Source organism: Nomascus leucogenys, chromosome 21 (genome assembly GCF_006542625.1).
Source record: "Nomascus leucogenys isolate Asia chromosome 21, Asia_NLE_v1, whole genome shotgun sequence".
Taxonomy (NCBI): Eukaryota; Metazoa; Chordata; class Mammalia; order Primates; family Hylobatidae; genus Nomascus; species Nomascus leucogenys.
The window spans coordinates 67,468,274-67,485,560 of record NC_044401.1 but is presented as its reverse complement, the minus strand read 5'-3'; the positions used below and the strand labels follow the sequence as shown (position 1 = coordinate 67,485,560).

Below are 17,287 nucleotides of genomic sequence, written 5' to 3'. Positions count from 1 at the left end.
ATAAAGGAGAAGTAAGGGTTACTAGGTGACAAGGGCCTTGGGGGTCATGAGAGAAAAGACGGTTCCAGGCAGACGGAACAGTATATACAAAGGCCCTAGGGTGGGAAGGGCCGTGTGTAAGAAAATAAAAGAAGGTCATAGTAACCAAAAAATAGAAAGTGAGATGAGAGTGAAGCAATCAGCAGAGACTGCAGCTTGCAGGCTCAGCAAGCCATCTAGAAGTGTCTGGTCTTTGTCTTTTTTTTTTTTTTTTTTTTTTTTTTTTTTAAGAGATAAGGTCACTCTCTGTTGCCCCTGCTGGAGTGCAGTGGTGCAGTCATGGCTCACTGCAGCCTCCAACTCCTGGGCTCATGTGATCCTCCCACCTGAGCCTCACAAGTAGCTGGGACTACAGGTGTGAGCCACCATGCCTAACTAATTTTTTAATTTTTTGTAGAGATGATGTCTTGCTGTGTTGCCAGCCTGGTCTCATACCCCTCACATCCTCCTGGGCTCAAGCGGTCCTCTCACTTTGACCTCCCACAGTGCTGGAATTACAGACGTGAGCCACAGCACTCAGCCCAGTCTTTTTCTTAAGGGCAGTGGGAAGGCATTGGATGATTTTTTTGCAGCAAGTGGCATGTTCTAACTTGCGTTTTAAAGAAGACACTCTGGTTTATGGCAGTGCAGACAGGGTTGGTGAAGCCAGTTCACTAACTTGGCTTGGGCTTTGATGGTTGCCTTAGAGATGGATAATGGACCTGCCTGAAACAGAATTTACCAACCTTCATGATTGGCTCGTTGTAAGAGTTGAAGGGGGAGTGACATGAAAAGGATTTTACCAGGTTTTTTTTTTTTAACCTGAACAACTGTTAAGGTTGATCCATTTGAAATTGCCAATATTCAACCATTAATGACCTACAAAAAAGACAATTTCTTATGGCTCAACCTAAGAAATAAATGGCAGGATCATTTAGGGTTAGAAAAGACAGGGAAAAGCAGTTTTGGTAAAGGGGTCAAATGAGTTTAATTTGGGTCATATTTTGATTTTGAGGTGCCTGAGGATACTCAAGCAGAAGGAATCTTCACGTCGGTCTGGAAACACTAACTGGGGAGTAGCCCTTTTAGCATTTCCTACGCAGAGACCTGTGAGCAGAATAAACCCTGGATGAATTGTTGGCAGTGATCAGCTGCCCAAGCTCACTTGCTCATTACGTCATCTATTTTTCTTTTTCTTTCTTTTTTTTTTGAGACAGAGTCTCACTCTGTCACCCAGGCTGGAGTGCAGCGGCACAATCTCGGCTCACTGCAACCTCCGCCTCCTGGGTTCAAGCAATTCTCCTGCCTCAACCCCCCAGATAGCTGGGATTTCGGCGCATACCACCATGCCCCACTAATTTTTGTATTTTTAGTAGAGACAGGGTTTCACCGTGTTGGTCAGGGTGATCTTGAACTCCTGACCTCAGGTGATCCGCCTGCCTCGGCCTCCCAAAGTGCTGGGATTACAGGCATGAGCCACTGTGCCTGGCTGCATCTTCTATTCTTCGCATGTCACAGACCTTTATACATATAGTGAGATAGGATTAATCGCATAAAAACTGGGATAAGAAAAGACTCCCTCCAATTGACATGAAAATCTCTAGGTTGGTGATATAAAAACTGAGTACTCTTTGAGGTGAGAGAAAATGTTAGGTTTCTGTTTCTTGTCTCCATTTTTGCAAAAAGTGTTAGAAAACCAAAGGTCATGTTGGGAAATGGTCTTCCCATTCTATCCAAAATATTAGCTATCCAGTGGAACTACATTTGAATTTTTGTTGACCTTGAATTGTGACTTTATTACCATTATTTAAAAAAAAACAAATTCATCACCTAATGGCCTTAATTCTTTCCCAGCTAAGTAAGTGCTTGGTTTTGAATGACAAATGGGTGCTGGCATTCCTTATCTGCTTCTGATAATGGAAACAAGCCCTCTTTAAAAATAATAAAGAGAGATTGTGGTTGACAGGACATTTACCTTTTCCTAGTTGTATATCACAACAGCAGATTATGAACATGGCATTTTTGGCCATCAGTGAGATGTACTGATCTTGAGGGTAATTTGAAATAAAGTCTAGGTTGTGTTTTCCTTGGAATTCATCTCTATAAAACCATATCAGGTGTGCTGCCTCAGGGGCACAGAGAAAATGGAGATCCTAAAGTGCAAACATTCTATCAGGTAGTCAGTTGACTGAGGACCATGGTCCCACCCGTTTTCCAAGAGGCTGTCATCTACCCAGCACTGCGGAGGAGACCCTTTCTCAACTAAGATTTTACTATCTGAATAATATCAGAGCATAAGTCTTTGCAACTCAAGCCAATTAGATTCTCAAGTACTGTTAGTGTGATTCAGATCCCACCAATTCAAAATTATGAACTCCTACAAATCAGTGGACATTTACTCCTCTACTTCTGTGAATAATGGTCCTATGACATGGGACCATTATGAATGCAACCTAAACTGCAGATGGCTTGATTAAGCATTCTAAAATGCATATTTCTTTCAGGTAATTCAGAAGCTTAAAATATTTCAAACAATATGCCAGTTACAAATAAATCAAATGTGTTCATTAAAATTGATTCTGGAATACTTTTATTTTCTTAGTAAAGGCCAGAAATCCTTTACATCTGTAAGAGTAATTGAGTTGTATGAATTCACATCACCTTTCCCCCAACTAATTGGAAATAGTGAGATTTTATAATAGATCTGTATATTTTGCTACATGCTGTGCCTGTTTAATTATGAAGGCTGCTCTCCTCAATAACTGTGGTCCTCTGGGAATCCTAGAGATCGGTGAAACATGACAGACATCACTGGATTGTGGAACCTTTAGAGGCGTTATTAGTAAGTGGTACCCAATATGGTAATTTGAGGTAGGGTGAGGTTCTATCCAGGGAGAAATGTTTTTGTTTTTGTTTTTACCAAGTTTTAATAAGCTCCAAGGTTATAATAAGGTCTGATGTCTTTTTTGCTCCCAACATTCACCATAGATAGCCATATTTAAGGAAGGAGTTAGAGAGGGTCTCACTCTGTTGCCCAGGCTAGATTGCAGTGGTGCAGTCATGGATCACTGCAGCGTCAACTTCCCAGGCTCAAGTGATCCTCCCACCTAAGCCTCCTGAGTAGCTGGGACCACAAGTACATACCACCATGCCCAGCTAATTTTTAAAATTTTTGTAGAGACGAGTCTCACCGTGTTGCCTAGGCTGGTGTCAAACTCCTGGGCTCAATTGATCCTCCTTCCTAGGCCTCCTAAAGTGCTGGGATTACACGTGTGAGCCACTGCACCTGGCCAAATTAGTTATAGCTTTAACCTGTAAATGTATTCTGAAAGTTTTCTGGCTCCATATTTCCAAGAAACTTGTCCCACTCCTTAATATTTCAAAGGACTACCATGCCAAATAAAGATAAATCTTAGATTACCTAGCTTTTAGATATTGTAGTGAAAGCAACAACGTATAATCTTCTCTTTTCCACTTACGGCTTGTTAAAGAGACCTGTAACTGGTTCTAATGTTTTGAAATCTGAATGCTTACCAAATGATATCTTCATGAGTTAGCTGTAGGCTAATGGAAAAGGGAAGCTTATCATACTTTTTAGAACTTTTTATAATTAAGGTCAGACCTCTATATTATTATTAATATTACACCTCAGTATTTGCAATTAACATTGAGACATCCTTGCAACAAACCCTTTGGATATTAACAAATATTGACACACATATAGGAATATATTAAAAATCCTTATTGGGGGAAAATCAATTAGAATCACCATAAATGATGTTTATACATTTTATCAAGCACCAAGAGGCCATAAATTATTTGGATGAGATTAGCTACCTAAATGACTATATGAAATGACCCTAGATATTAATTTTGTTGAACAAGCTTTCCATAGTACTTATCATTTACTCATACATTATTAAAAGTTTGACATTCAGGATATTAGCTACAACTCTTGGTTATATGTGAGAGAAACTCAACTCCAACTAGCAAAGAAGGAAATTAATTTATTGGCTTATCTAACTGCGAAGTCCACACTGTAGGGCTGATTCCAAGCACAGCTAGACCCAGAGGCTAACATAATGTCATCAGGACTCTGTCTCTCTCTTTCAGTCCCTTGCAAGGCTACTCCATAAGCATAATGATTGCTCGAAGCAGCCTGAAATCCAAATTCTAGCAGCTTAGCAACTACGGCAGAAAAAGAGAATGGCAAGGTAGCAACTTCCAAAATGGTGACATTAGGAGCCCTGTGGAATTGCTCCCCAGTGAAACAAGCATAACTTGTGAAAATAATTTTTAAAATAACTAAATACTTTGGAAATTGTCCTAAGGACCTAGGCAAATGAAGGAACATTTATTCAAGAAAATCTACTAAAACTTGGTAAGAAGAGTGAGAATCTGTGACATTTGAACCACAGCCTCCCTCCTTCCCCCTTCCAGTTCAGTGTGATAAAAATTCACCTTCGGGTAGTTCATTCAAGAACAGGGATTCCTGTCTCTCCAGCTGCCAGTTGAGGAACATGGTATGTCCTTGGGAGGCGCAGGCCGTCGGCATTTCTCATTGCTGCTAGCTAGCTGTGTGTTGCAGAGCCTAAATTCCATGGAGGTGTGGCCTAGAAGCCAGGGTGTTTCTTAATTAAGAGGAGGCTTGCAGCTTCATGAGAACAGCCAGCTAAACCAAAGGCCAGTTAGTTTACAAGGGAGAGCCAGAGGACAATGCAGGTAAAAAGTGCCCTCCTGGTGTCATAACAGACATCACAGACCGGCCTCAAAAATTCAAATGGTCCTTAATTTAATTGGATCAGACTGTGGGGGCAATTTGTGCTCCACTGAGGAAATAACTCCAAAAAAAAAATTTTTTTAATAAATTAAAATGCTGTATTAGAAAATATTCACTTTGCCAGACGTTCTTCGCCGAGAGTCATCGGGATTTCCTGCTTCAACAGTGCTTGGACAGAACCCGGCGTTCGTCACCCATCCCGGCCGGCCGTCTGTAGCCAGTCCTCCGTCACCTCTTCAGCGCGCCCTCGGTACTGCCCCAAGGCCCAGTGGCTCCAGTGCCACTCAGCCACCACCGCCTCTCCTTAGCCGCCGCCATGACGACCGTGTCCACCTCGCAGGTGCGCCAGAACTACCACCAGGACTCAGAGGCCGCCATCAACCGCCAGATCAACCTGGAGCTCTACGCCTCCTATGTTTACCTGTCCATGTCTTACTACTTTGACCGCGATGATGTGGCTTTGAAGTACTTTGCCAAATACTTTCTTCACCAATCTCGTGAGGAGAGGGAACATACCGAGAAACTGAGGAAGCTGCAGAACCAACGAGGTGGCCGAATCTTCCTTCAGAATATCAAGACACCAGACTGTGACGACTGGGAGAGTGGGCTGAATGCGATGGAGTGTGCATTACATTTGCGAAAAAAAAAATGTGAGTCACTCACTACTGGAACTGCACAAACTGGCCACTGACAAAAATGACCCCCATTTTTGTGACTTCGTTGAGACACATTACCTGAATGAGCAGGTGAAAGCCATCAAAGAATTGGGTGGCCACGTGACCAACTTGTGCAAGATGGGAGCACCCAAATCTGGCTCGACAGAATATCTCTTTGACAAGCACACCCTGGGAGACAGTGATAATGAAAGCTAAACCTCAGGCTGATTTCCCCATAGCCATGGGGTGGCTTCCCTGGTCATCAAGGCAGTGCATGCATGTTGGGGTTTCCTTTACTTTTTCTATAAGTTGTACCAAAACATCCACTTAAGTTCTTTGATTTGTACCATTCCTTCATATAAAGAAATTTGGTACACCCCCCCCAAAAAAAAGAAAAAAGAAAATATTCACTTAATGCAAAATAAAGTAGAAAAGAAAGAATAGAGGAACAACAAAAATATGAGACATACAGAAAACAAAAAGCAAAATGGCAGACATAAATTCTGCTGTATAAATAATAGCATTGAATGTGAATGGATTCAACGATCAAATAAAAACGCAGAGTTGCAGGCCAGGTGCAGTGGCTCATGCCTGTAATCCCAGCACTTTGGGAGGCCGAGGCAGGCGGATCACCTGAGGTCAGAAGTTCAAGACCAGCCTGGCCAACATGGTGAAATGCCATCTCTACTAAAAATACAAAATAAGCTGGGCGTGGTGGCATGCACCTGTAATCCCAGCTACTCGAGAGGCTGAGCCGGGAGAATAACTTGAACCCGGGAAGCAGAGGGTGCAGTGAGTTGAGATTGCGTCATTGCACTCTAGCTTGGGCAAAAAGGGCGAAACTCCATCTCAAAAAAACAAAACAAAACAAAAAACAGAGTTGAGTTGTACTTGATAAAGAATACAGCCGAACTGTGTGCTCTCTATAGGAGGTGGTTCATGCCTGTAATTCTAGCTAAGGCGGGCAGATCACTTGAGCTCAGGAGTTCAAGACCACCCTGGCCAACATGGTGAAACCTCATCTCTGCTAAAAATACAAAAATTAACTGGGCATGGTGGCATGTGCCTATAGTCCCAGCTACTCAGGAGACTGAGGCAAGAGAATTGCTTGAGCCTGGGAGGCGGAGATTGCAGTGAGCCAAGATCATGCCACTGCACTCCAGCCTGGGTAACAGGAGTGAAACCCTGTCTCAGAAAAAAAAAGATATAAATAAGCAATTCATCAACAGTAGTAGGAGATATAAGTGCCCCTCTTTTCTTTTTCTTTTTTTTTTTTTTTTTTTTTTTTTGACACAGGGTTTCACTCTGTCACCCAGGCTAGAGTACAGTGGTGTGATCATGGCTCACTGCAGTCTTGACCTCCCAGGCTCAGGTGATCCTCCCACCTCAGCCTGTCAAGTAGCTGGGACTACAGGTGTGCACCAACAAGCCCAACTAATTTTCATACTTTTTGTAGAGATGGGGTTTCACCCTGTTGCCCAGGCTGGTCTCAAACCCCTGGGCTCAAGTGATCCACCTGCCTCAGCCTCCCAAAGTGCTAGGATTACAGGCATGAGCCACTGCACCCAGCTGCCTTACTTTCAATAATGGATTGAAAAACTAGGCCGAATGTCAACATGGAAATAGAAGAACAACACTATAAACCAGCTGAACCAACAGGCTTCTTTAGGACACTGCACCCAATACCAGTAGAATATGTCCTTGTGAGTGCACATGAAACTTTCTCCAGAATGGACCATATGTTGTACCATAAAAGAAGCTGTAAAAAACTTAAAAGGATTGAAGTTATACAGAGTATGTTCTCTGACCACAGTGGAATGGAATTAGAAATCAATAACAGAAAGAAATTTGGGAAGTTAACAAAAATGTAGAAATTAAGTAACATACTTCTTTATTTTTTATTTTTTTTTATTTTTGAGAAGGAGTCTTGCACTGTCCCCGGGCTGGAGTGCAGTGGCTCGATCTCGGCTCACTGCAAGCTCCGCCTCCCAGGTTCACCCCTATTCTCCTGACTCAGCTTCCCGAGTAGCGGGACTACAGGTGCCCATCACCACGCATGGCTAATTTTTTGTATTTTTAGTAGAGACGGGGTTTCACCATGTTAGCCAGGATGGTCTCAATCTCCTGACCGCGTGATCCGCCCCCCTCGGCCTCCCAAAATGCTAGGATTACAGGCATGAGCCACCGTGCCCGGCCTAAGTAACATACTTCTAAATAGCCAATGGCTTTAAGAGGAAACTACAAGGGAAACTACAATGAAAATGAAGATACAACACACCAGTACTTATGGCAGACACCTAACACAGGGTTTAGAGGGAAATTTATAAACTTCAGCAGTACAAATGAGGAAAGGCCTCAAGTCAGTAGCCTAACCTTCCACTTTACAGCACCTCAGAAGAGCAAACTAAATCCAAGCAAGCAGAAGGATGGAAATAATAAAGATTCGACTGAAAATTAATGATACAGAGAAGAGAAAAAACAGTACAGGAGTAACACCAAAACTAAAAATTGGTACTTTGAAAAGATGAACAAAATTGACAAACCTTTAGGTAGACTGAGCTAGAAAACAAGGGAAGACTCAAACTACTAAAATCAGGAAGGAAAGAGGGAACATAACTACCAACATTACCAAAATAAAAGGATCATAAAGCAATACTATGAATAATTGCATGTCAATAAATTAGTTAATTTAGATGAAATGGACAAATTTGAATTCTGTGGATTGTCTTTTGACTTTTTTTTTTTTTTTTTTTTTGAGATGGAGTTTTCTGGAGTGCAATGGCACGATCTTGGCTCACAGCAACCTCTGCCTTCTGAGTTCAAGCAATTCTGCTGCCTCAGCCTCCCCAGTAGCTGTGATTACGGGTGCCCACCACCACGCCCAGCTAATTTTTTGTGTGTATTGTTAGTAGAGATGGGGTTTCACCATGTTGGCCAGGCTGGTCTCAAACTCCTAACCTCAGTTGATCCACCTGCCTCAGCCTCCCAAAGTGCTGGGATTACAGGCGTGAGCCACCACCGTACATGGCCCACTTTAATAGTGTCATTGGCAACACAAAAGTATTTAATTTTGTTTAATTCAAAGTTATCTATTTCCATTTTTGTTGTGCTTTTGGTGTCATATCTAAGAAACTATTGTCTAATCCAAAGTCGTGCTTATTTCTGAACCAATCATTATGTCCAGGAAGACAGGATACTCAGATTGGCTTGACTTGAATCACATTCTCCTCCATGGGGCACAGGGACCAACAACATTTAAGCCACATGGATTGGGTTTTACCACAGGAGAGTGGCTCTTGTCAGGAGATGGAGGAAGATGTGAAGGGGAGGGCAAACAATAAACATCTGTTTGACTTAACAATGAATAGTTATATAACATTTCTTCTCAGGCTTTCAGAGAGGTCCAGTTACTTTGTTAAGGTAAAGAATATGAGATAATATACAAAATGTGGCCTTTAGAAAATGTAATAGCCGCAGTATTAGGAAGCATTTAATGGAGACAAATTACTTTGAGATATTATTATATAGAGACAATATGGTATAGTTGTTAAGACCCCAGGCTCTGGAAGCAGCCCAAATACGTTTAAATCTTGTTTCCACCACTTACCACTTTGTAACCAGAAGAAATAATTTCAACTTTCCTTGCCTCCATTTACTCATCTGTAAAAAGAGAGTAATAATATTGCCTATCTCATAGTGTTGTGAAAATTCAAATTATTAATACATTTAACACCCTTGGAAACAATGCCTGGCACATAGGAAGTGTTAGATGCTATTTTTATTATTATACCTATTTTTTTAGGACTGATACGTAGCATGAAACTACTGAGACAGTTAATTCTCTTTCCAAAAAGGACTTTATCTTGATTAATAGCAAAATCATTTTTTTTGGCCCAGTTGACCAAGCCATAACTAACCAAGAACAATCATAAACATGTCCCAGCAGGGGACACTCCTATTATAACAGCAGTCACATTGTAGGGAATTGTCTTTTTGACTGCAGCATAATTAGCATCATAGTATTAGATGCTAATAGTTGCAGTCGTTGCTAGTAAATGCTAATAGATGCAATAGTTCTACAACTGAAAAGTCATTATATTTCTTAAGAAGCCTAGTATAAGAATCATAATGATATATGTTGATTACTTACTGTAACATAGTTCTTTGGTTGAAAGTGATCATATATGATGTTGGCTATAGTAAGTACAAATATTAAGAAAAAAGAAAAATAAATGAACGTAATCATAATTGATTCAGGCTGAGTTAATCAGAAGAGAATTTGATTGAGAGGATGTTGGGGCTGGGCACAGTGGCTCATACCTGTAATCCCAACACTTTAGAAGGCCAAGATGGGAAGATGACTTGAGCCCAGGAGTTCAAGACCAGCCTGAGCAACAAAGTGACACCCTGTCTCTACAAAGAATTAACCGGGTGTGGTGGCACAGATCTGTAGTCCCAGCAGCTCGGGGGACTGAGCTTGGAGTATCACCTGAGCCCCAGGAGATCAAGGCTGCAGTTGAGCTGTGATGGCCCCACTGCACTCCAACTCAGGCAACAGAGTGAGATCCTGTCTCAAAAATTAAGAAGAAGAATAATAAAGAGAGGAAAGGATGTTGGGAGTTCTCAGAATGAAAGAGGAGCTTAGCCAGCTGGGCTTGTGTTTGATTAAAGATGGCAAGGAAATTATTTGTATTTGTATTCATTCTTTTCTAAAACTATACAAAAATTGATAGTTAATTTTAATTTAATTTTATTCTGTTTTTTTTTTTTTTTTTTTTTTTGAGACAGGGTCTTGCTCTGTCACCCAGGCTAGAGTGTAGTGGTGTGATCACGACTTACTGAAGCCTCAACCTGCTCCTGGGTTCAAGTGATCCTTCCATCTCAGCCTCTTTAGTAGCTGGGACTACAGGTGTGCACCACCATGCCAGGCTAATTTTTATATTTTTTTGTAGAGATAGGATCTTGCTGTATTGCCCTGGCTGGTCTTAAAGCCCTGGGCTCAAGCAATCTGCCCGCCTCAGTCTCCCAAAGTGCTGGAATTTTAGGCATGAGCCACCGTGCCTAGCTGATAATCAATTTTTTAAAATAGCATAAATATATTCTAGGACAACCAGAATAGTATTTACCAACCTTAACTTGAGACAGCTAAATCTTTAACCAGCAGTGGGGAGAACGCAGAAGCAAATGATATATATGGCAAAAAGACCCCCAAAGCCAATGAATTAGTGGCATCAACTGTCTGGAGATGGCAATGAAGATGAACCTAAAATCAGGAGATGTGGTTACATTTATGTTTGAAAAGTAGTTACACCTCAGATTGCCTGTTTCATACTGTTTAACTTGGAATTTGATTCTCCCTTGGGTAAAATATTGGAAGTTTAGTTTCTAAAGAAAGTAAAACAGGGTGTCTCTGGACTAGGAGAATCCAGGTACAGTTAAGGGTATTATGTTGAAAACATGAGATTCAGTAGAAAACTTAAACATGAATGTTAAGACCTCAGGCCTATTTCTACCATGTAGAGCCCAGAACCTTGCAAAGAAAATTACAGAGATTTGGAAGCATGTCTATGGAGATTTAAGAACACTAACATGGGAAGATTCCCCATTAGAATGGCCCACCAGATCTTCCTCCAATGATGTGCATAGCTGACAGGCTTACTCCACCTACTTCCAAACAGCTGGAATATGAATAGAGATCCAGTGATTGCTAGATATTTGAAGAAACCCTCTAATAGGAAAGACAGGGTTCGAAACAACAAAGGGAGCTTATCAACCTACAGAAAATCATATATGGAAGATGAATAAAAATTCTAAAGAAATTATTATTAGGATCCTAGAGGAATAAAATAAGACACAATATGTATTAAAGAAGCATGGGATTCTATGTCAAAAATGAAATATTTAGAGGATTAAAAAAACCTCTTGTATATTAAAAGTACAGCAGAAAGAAATAGAACTCAATAGAAGAATTGGGAAAATTGAGGAACTCTTTCTGAATGTACAGCAAAAAAACAAAAACTAAATAGAAGGAGAATAGCAATAAAATGATCAGAAACTTGTAGGACTGGTCCAACATCTGAACAATAGAAGCTCTAGAAAGAAAAATCAGAGAACGCACAGGATAGGGAATCAACAGTGAAATTAATTCAAGAAAATTTCCCAGAACAAGCAGACATAGATTCCCAGATTGAGAGAATCCATCAGAAGGCATCACATATGATGGAAAAAACCATACCATATCAGGCATATTGACTGAACTTTCAGAACAACAGGTGAAATAGAAGATAATATTAGCTATCAGAAAGGGAAGAAAAAGTCACATTCCCCAAACCAGAAATCAGAAGGGCTTCAAACTCTTCAACAGTAGTGGGCAAAGTGCCAAAATATTGGAGCAATACCTTTAAAATTCATAGGCAACATTATTTTCAATCTAGAATTCTATACCCAACCAAACTACAAATTAAGTGTCTAGGTCACAAGACATTTTCAGATGTGCACCGCTTCAAAATATTTACCTTCTGTGAGTCTTCTGTAATTCCTCCTGTGAGTCTAATGTACTCCACTGAAATAGAGTACATTAAGAAAGATGAAGATATGAGATCCTAGAAGCAGGGACTACTACTCAAAGGGGGCGTGAAAGGAGTATCGGGGAAAGGAGATGATAGCTGCACAGCATACTGGTTGGAGAAAATCAGGAAGCCAGCCGGGCACGGTGGCTCACGCCTGTAATCCTAGCACTTTGGGAGGCCAAAATGGGTGGATCACGAAGTCAGGAGATCAAGACCATCCTGGCTAACACAGTGAAACTCCATCTCTACTAAAAATACAAAAAATTAGCCAGGTGTGGTGGCACGCACCTGTAGTCCCAGCTATTCCGGAGGCTGAGGCAGGAGAATTGCTTGAACCCCGGAGGCGGAGGTTGCAGTGAGCCAAGATCACGCCATTGCACGCCAGCCTGGGTGACAGAGCAAGACTCCGTCTCAAAAAAAAAAAAAAAAAAAGAAAAGAAAAAGAAGGGAAAATCTGGAAGTTGTGGAAGAAACTTTAATAAACACAAAAAACTGGCCAGCACAGTGGCTCATGCCTATAATCCCAGCACTTTGGGAGGCTGAGGCAGATGAATCACTTGAGACCAGCCTGGCCAGCATGATGAAACTCTGTCTCTACTAAAAATACAAAAATTAGCCAAGTGTGGTGGACTATGCCTGTAGTCCCAGCTACTCGGGAGGCTGAGGCAAGAGAATCACCTGAACCCAGGAGGCAGAAGATGTAGTGAGCTGAGATCGCACCATTGCACTCCAGTCTGGGTGACAGAGTGAGACTCCATCTCAAAAAAAAAAAAAAACAAACAAAAAAAAAACAACAAAAAAAGAAACGAATTAATAACAGCAAAAAGAGTCATTAATTCCAGGAAAAACACTTGTACAGAGAGGGAACGCGTTGCTACTCATTTTGTGGCTTCACTGGAAATAATGTTTTCATGGCCATCATAATACTGTATATTGATCTAAATGATATTTTGATATAATTGTATTGGTGGATGGGAAGGTATATGTGTGGGACTGGGAATTTGTGTGAAAGAGAGCTAAAACCTATTCTTCCAGGGTAGGAAGTTAATAGATAAGGTATATTATTTAGACACACAGAGGTATATACCTACAGAATCAATTTAAATAATTGGAATTGGTGGTTTTCTCTGGGAAGAAAATAGTAGAGAATATGGTGGAGGACGTAGAGGAAGGACCATTTTTACTTCTTTGTCCATATGTCTGCCTACCTATCTATGTATATTATTTACTAAGTTTTGGTTAACTATTTGACTATTGTGAGTTTCCCCTAATTGTGAGGAATAACCACCAGTGACTCTTGAAACCAGTTTAGTGGATTATTATCAGCTTTTTTTAAAAAAAGTGAAATATAATAGAATAAATATGCATTGCATTTAGTAAAAACAAGTATTCTTTTTGACATTTCTGTCATATTTATGTATGCATAAACTAGAATTGTGATGAAAATGCATTTTTTGCTATGAGGTACAGTTGAAAATAGTTTAAGAAATGCTGCTTTAAAATATGTCTTCAGGACATAACACTGAAAAAAGAGGAATGTATGGTAGGTGGCCAATGACTACCCAATGCCTACTGCACTTAACCCAGGCTGCGATCTTTAGGTTTATGATTTCATTAACTCTTCCTCAACTCTTTGAGGAATATGCTCGTTTGCATCCTCTTTACAAATGAGGAAACTGAAATTGAGGAAAACTAAATCCTTTTCCTGGGGTAAATCTTGGAGTCTGGATTGAAGCCCAAGATTCTCCTAAAGAATAGTCATTCTGCCCTACTTCTTAGAATATTAGTGACAGTGTTTTCTTCTCTACTTGTAGAAGACATTCCTAAAGTGTTCCCAAAATACCTCCTTAGGAAAATTTCCCTGAACCTTCCATTCTTTACCTGTTAAATGGGTAAAGAAAAAAGAAATAGAACATATGTCTTTGCTCAGACTCGCCAGTTTAGTGAGGTGTTTGTAGTTATAATTGCTCCCCATCCCTGCTTCAGTTTTCCATATCCTACCATCTTCAGAGTTGGAATACTACACACTTTACTCATTTATTTTTTGGCTTTTCTCAGGAGCATGTAAGCCCTCTCAGGGCAAGGATCTTTAATCTTGGCCAGGCACGGTGGCTCATGCCTACAATCCCAGCATTTTGGGAGGCAGAGGTGGGAGGATGCTTGAGGCCACGAGTTCAAGACTGGCCTGGGCAACACAGTGAGATCCTCTCTACAAAAACTTAATTTTAAAAAAGGAAAAAAATGTAAAAGGTCTTTGATCTTCTGCACCTACACATATACCTAGAAATATCTGGTACATACTAACAGAAGGCACTCTGTAAAACTGTTTTGATGGATGAATGGGTGGAAGGAAAGATGGATGTATAGATGGATAGGGGGATGGACCATGGATGGAAAGACGGACAAATGGATGGATGGTCTTATAAAAAGGGCTTGAACCACTGCTTCAAAAAGTGACAGAGAGGATTTAAACATGTAACTTATAAAAGTGCCGAGCCCTGAACCCAGTGTCTACTCAGTAAACGTTGGCTATATTAGAGTCTCAAATGTAAGAAAAGGGAAAAGCTTCTTTGAAAATAAGTCTAATTTGAGTGAAGATGTACAGTTCCTTGTGATCCAATGATCCTGTTTTCAGCAACACATTCTCTGGGGAGGCACCATCTGACTAAGAAACTAGACTCTGCTTTAAATGACAGTTGCCATGGCTAACGGAATGTCTACAGCCAACAAGGAAAGATACTGTGTGCTTGCTGGCTGGGATTGCAACACCTGATAAGAGGAGGAAGCAAGCCAAAAGCAAGCATGGAAGCAGATGGGAGATCTTAGAGAGCCATTATCTCAGAACATGCCGGAGAAACCAGATACTTTCAGTTACGCAAGGCCTATGGAAAACATCCTGCATGCAGTTCTAACAGTTGGCCACACAGCTGAAATGATGAAATCAAAGACCAAACACAAATTTAATGAGCCAGAATTTTAGAAGAACCATCTTGAACAAAGCCATCATTGCTTTGCTCAACTCAGAAGCAATCAGAATCTTGTTTGCAAAGACTAAACTGATCAGAAGAGGCTACTTCATTGATTGGCGCATGCCTGAATGCAGCCATGACATTGGTACACCCTGCTCTTTGTTAGAACGTTACAAAAATAAATATGTAAGTTGTATGTAATTCCACAAGGGGGCACAGTAGAAACAAAAATAAAAATTGATAGGCTTTAATTTTCTCCTGTGCCACCCCATTTTAAGGTAATAATTTAACAAAATGAACAATCTTAAAATCTCAGATTAAAAGAGTGTGGAACACTACTTAAGAATGCATATTTATTTTATTACAAACTCCCAATTATGTATATATTTTAAAACAGAAAAGATCATGACCAGCCTGGCCAACACGGCGAAACCCTGTCACTACTAAAAATACAAAAACTAGCCAGGCATGGTGGCACCCAGCTACCTGGGAGGCTGAGGCAGGAGAATTATTTGAACCCAGGAGGCAGAGGTTGCAATGAGCCGAGATCACACCACTGCACTCCAGCCTGGGCGACACAGCAAGACTCTCTCATAAACAACAACAACAACAACAACAAAACAGAAAAGAAAGCATTATACAGCAACATTATTTTCCAAGTATTCATTATTCTCTCCACTATCTTAAACTATTTCAAGAATATCAAAGAGGATACTTGAGAATATGCAGCATCAAACAGAATGTTCTTTGTTGTCTGCACACATAAAATTAAAGGGAAGTATCCCGAAGTGGAAGATTAGAAAGTATGGCGTGTATAGTATGATTCTATAGGTAGTCTTTTCTTTTTTTCTTTTCTTTTCTTTTTTTTTTTTTTTTTTAACATGGGTCTCAGTCTGTCGCACAGGCTGGAGTGCAGTGGTGCTATCACGGCTCACTGCAGTCTCAACCTCCCCAGGCTCAGATGATTCTCTCACCTCTGCCTCCTGAGTAGCTGAGACTACAGGCATGCACCACCACATCCGGCTAATTTTTGTATTTTTTGTAGAGACGAGGTTTTGCCATGTTGCCCAGGCTATTCTTGAACTCCTAGGCTCAAGCAATCCACTCCGCCTGCCTTGGCCTCCCAGAGTGCTAGGATTACAGACTCGAGCCACTGCACTCAGCCAGTATTTTTTAAATGCTAAGAAATGGCCAGGCGCTGTGGCTCACACCTTTATTCCCAGCTACTTGGGAGGCTGAGGCAGGAGGATTGCCTAAGCCCAGGAGGTGGAGGGTGCAATGAGCCATGATTGTGTCATTGTACTCCAGCCTGGGTGACAGAACAGGACTTTATCTCAAAAAAAGTAAATAAAATGAAAATGCAAAAATGTATGTGTTTATGTGTGTTTATAAACATTTACACTTACAACCATTTATTCAGTAATATTTATTGAGCCTCAATTATGTGACTGGCCCTAGAAATATGACTGTGAATAAGATATCCAAATATGCTAATCTCATGGAGCTTATATCCAAGTCAGAAAAGAATGACAAAAAACAAGTAAATTAGTTAATTTCAGGCAGTAATAAGAATCACAGAAAAAAGAGTTTAAAGAGTGATGGATTGATTGAGTTGAGATCTGACTTCCTGGCCATTTGAAGATCCCATGGAACAGTCTGGGATGAGGTTCACTGTTAATGTTGGTTAATTCTGAAGAGAGAGGGGGTTGGTTATGGGGGTTTGGAGTGGTGGTGTGGTGAGGATAGGGACAGGTAAAGAGCAACTTGAACTTACTCTGTTGATTGCTGAATTGTTTGTATGTTTTTACAACACACATGCATGAATTTGTGTATTGTGGAATTCAGACAACTTGTGTTTTTTTGTTTGTTTGTTTTCTGAGACAGGGTCTCCCGCTGTCACCCAGGCTAGAGCGCAGTGGTGCAATCATGGCTCATTGCAGCCTCCACCTCCTGGGCTCAAGGGACCCTCCTGTCTCAGCCTCCCGAGTAGCTGGAATTACCCACCCAAACTACCACACCTAATTTTTTAATTTTTATAGAGATTGGATCTGTATGTTGCCCAGGCTGGTCTTGAACTCCTGGCCTCAAGCAATACTCCCACCTCAGTCTCCCAAAGTGCTGGGATTACTGGCATGAGCCACCGCACTGGCCCAATTTTTAAAAATAGTAAACCAGTAAGAAAGAGAAAAAAGACAATGAGCATCAGAGCTTTACGTAATGTATGCAAGCTATCTGTTCACATTTGCAAAGACATTCGCATGCACCAGAAGTACAGAGCCATGAAGGTATAGGCCT

The 17,287-nt window shown here is 40.8% G+C and overlaps 1 protein-coding gene and 1 pseudogene across 1 annotated transcript in view; both read left to right on the top strand.

Annotated features, from left to right (window-relative positions):
* The window catches only part of GXYLT2 (glucoside xylosyltransferase 2), an 87,186-nt gene that overhangs the window by 33,975 nt on the left and 35,924 nt on the right, over nt 1-17,287 (top strand). The gene's annotated exons all lie outside the window — the stretch shown is intronic.
* Nucleotides 2,032-5,670, top strand: LOC101175798 (annotated as a pseudogene).